Source organism: Phaethon lepturus, unplaced genomic scaffold, assembly GCF_000687285.1.
Source record: "Phaethon lepturus isolate BGI_N335 unplaced genomic scaffold, ASM68728v1 scaffold19454, whole genome shotgun sequence".
In the NCBI taxonomy this organism is placed as follows: Eukaryota; Metazoa; Chordata; class Aves; order Phaethontiformes; family Phaethontidae; genus Phaethon; species Phaethon lepturus.
The window spans coordinates 16,612-20,250 of record NW_010537204.1 but is presented as its reverse complement, the minus strand read 5'-3'; positions in this window follow the sequence as shown (position 1 = coordinate 20,250).

Sequence of the window (3,639 nt, the reverse complement as noted above, 5' to 3'; positions counted from 1 at the left end):
TTTGCTGTGTCCAACATCGCATATGCTATACGCGATTTGAAAGTCACTAAGTAAAGCAGAAGGCACATAAGGGGTGCAGCACCAGTTCTAGCTATTAGAGCTATTCTTATGCCAAAGACTGCAGGGAATGAAACTGCACTGAGGTTCTCTGTTCAGACTTTTTCAAGCTAACAACTTCGTTAAAATATTTTTTCTTGAATAAAGCATTCTGCATTTACTATTTAAGCACAAGCTGAAGCTGCCTAAGTCCAAAAGAAACCTGAAGCTTTAGTGAGAGGGCAGACAAGGATGAAGACTCTTTTTGTAGTAGAAGGGGGTGGGTGTGGAGATTTCAGGTCCTCTCATACTCATTTCAGAAGCAAATGAACGTTATACAGAGAAAGTCTGCAAGAAGCTACATACCACCACAGACTAGTTTCCAAGTCAATTCATTGAAGAATCCATAGTGCTTAAAAGTGACTGGAAGTTACGTGGATTCTTTAATTTTGTGGTTTTAACTCTTCTCAGGACCAAGCTGTGTTGTTTATGGAAGACCATAAATACAATTTTGACACCAGGCCTAGATTTCAAAGGCTACTTCCATGGGTAAGATCTCATCTGTTTATAAAGTCTTGGACTTAGAGGGTGAGTTAGAGTTAAAACCAGTACAGATAAAGTATTATTTTCTGCTGTCATCTCTCCAATTTCACATATAAAAAGTTTAAAATTCATATAGGGCTGTTACCATGGTAGCTTGCCATGCAAATTAAGCCCAACGAGAATCATACACTTCTTTTTGCGGTTCAGCTGCGTAACCTCAGTATCACAGCAATGCAAGTATTTGCACTCCCCTGTAAGAATCCGAGTGACTCTGAATTAGCATTGACGTGTCTGAAGCTGCCTACACACACAGCAGAGGCAGACAATGAGAACTGCCCCCAGGCAAGTTTCCATGTGGCAGATTTCATAGCCCCAGTCAGGCCTTGGATTTATAAAAGGTCCCCAAAAGCTCTCCTCCATCCCCATCTGTAACCAAGCTAGCAGTTCTGTAGACACAATTATAGTTAAAGCAAGTTTCTAACTGTCTAAAAGAAATATTCAGGAATTAGGGCAAACATGGCCTCTTCTAAACAAACATGGTTTTAATTCATTGCTGAGTAATACTGCAAGTAGTAACAGAAGCAGAAAATGCAGAATAAGACAGAACAAACATCCTTAATAGAATGGCATCTAGCCTTTGTGGGAGGAAGTAATCAGACCTCTGGTAGCAATTACAATTTTTTACTGCACTAAGCTTTATTTTTATTATGACCCTGCTGTTGCTAAGATAGTGCTCTCATATTACCTTACATATATACTGTATTAGAGAACAACAGGTTTGCCCAGTTTACAGGGCCAGATGGTTCTCCAAAGTTTAATATATCGTTGGATTTTTTTAATATATCATTGGATTTTTTTAATATATCATTGGACTTATATTTAAAGAAAAGCATTCACATTGCTCAACCAAGGCAGTAAATAATTTCTCTAGTCTCACGATAGGTTATATCGTAGAATGGTTTGGGTTGGAAGGGACCTTAAAGATCACCTAGTTCCAAGCCCCCTGCCATGGGCAGGGACACCTTCCACTAGATCAGGTTGCTTAAAGCCACATCCAACCTGGTCTTGAACACTTCCAGGGATGGGGCATCCACAGCTTCTCTGGGCAACCTGAGCCAGTGCCTCACCACTCTCACAGTGAAGAATTTCTTCTTTATATCTAATCTAAATTTACTCTCAGTTTAAAATGATTACCCCTTGTCCTGTCACTACATGCCCTTGTAAAAAGTCCTTCTCCAGCTTTCTGGTAGGCCCCCTTCAGGTAATGGAAGGCTGCTATAAGGCCACACCAGAGCCTTCTCTTCTCCAGGCTGAACAACCCCAACTCTCTCAGCCTGTCCTCACAGGAGAGGTGTTCCAGCCCTCTGATCATCTGGACCCACTCCAACAGGTCCATGTCTTTCCTGTGCTGAGGGCTCCAGAGCTGGATGCAGGACTCCAGTTGGGGTCTCACCAGAGTGGAGTAGAGGGGCAGAATCACCTCCCTCAATCTGCTGGCCACACTGCTTTCATGTTTGCAGCTGATACCTTGAATGTTAGAGCAAATCTGTTCTTTGCAGGTCTAATGAGCATTGTTGAACAGTGACAGACCCCTGCTGTGCCCAAAGTCAGCTTCAAGGAAACATGCTGGGCCAAATTTCCTCACCAAAAATTCAACTCATCTATCAGCAAGGGAAGGCAGAGTGGAAAGAACAACAGGATTACAAGTACAAATTTGAAGTGAAGATGGCCTGGTAAAAAGGGAGAATCCCTGTATAAATAGCCAACGCATTTCAAGAAAGATGGGAATGCAAAGTGTTTCAGTTTTGATACTGATGCTACTTTTGTGGGCTACTAGATTAACACCTAGTGTGAAGTTCCTGGCACTGGTATCATTGGAAACATTGACCTGGTTAAGAACGAATCTGAAGGAAGTAGCAAAAGACATTACACACACCGTTTTTAAATCAGCCCTGAAGATGATCAGTATTTAAATCACAGATGTATAGTTACATACATAATGACTAACTATAATCACCATTATTTAAAAACCAATGAGATAACATCCTTGGGCAACTTATGACGATGTCAGCCTCAGACTACTGTTTTAGAAGTTAATCTTTCAGCCAGGGAAACCTCTGACCTGTAAGAGCTTAAGGCCTTTTAAAATAGCCAATAGATTTGGCTATTGAAAGTTTGGCTATTTGAAAGTATGTCATGCATACTTTCAAAACTTGTGAAGCAGTAGTTCTCACGAGGGCAATCTTGAAGTTAAATTCATTCTTGCTTATAGCAAATATTTAGTTTGAACGCACAGAATAATTACTGGAAATGCATTTTCAGAAAACTAGGATAGCTAAACATTTTGAAATCTTTGAAAGTGTTAGCATAGGTTTAAAACAAAGTTCATAAAGAATTTCTGAAGATCCAGTTAAAACCATTAATAGGAAATAGTGCTGCTATCTGAACTGGTCAGTTACTTATGAGAGATTATTCAATGAGGTGCCCAACATTAAGGAGAAATTAAGCACTTGAAAGATGCTTTAAGAACTTGTATGTTTCAATGAACTGTCCATTAAAAAAATTAACTACCATTAGGATATGGTTTTCACTGGTTTCACACTGTATTGTTCTACAGATTTTCCCACTTTTACAACAGTTTGTCATTAATTTCCTGATTAATCAACTAGGAAGTATTCACACTGTAAATTTTTGAACATTAATTCCAGTATTAGTACAATTTCTTTGCACAAATTTTGTGCATTCCATAATAATCTGCACAGACCATTTCATATAGACAAAATAGTTCAAATTCGTACTTCTGGAAAACATTGCCTCAAAGATGAATTCTTCACTGCAGTGTTGAAGACAGTTTTCAGCTTTTTAATAGCATAGCATTGTTCAGTAACAATTTAGGTATCTAAGAGCATTTGAGATATTCAGAAACTGATTCAGAACCAACAGGTTAACAGATAAGCACTAGCTAGTTGGGCCTTTCCACTTGTTCCAATGCCACCAAGTTAAACATAATATGCTATGCCCCTTCACGGCATTACTGTAACAGTATCTAAAATACCTCTC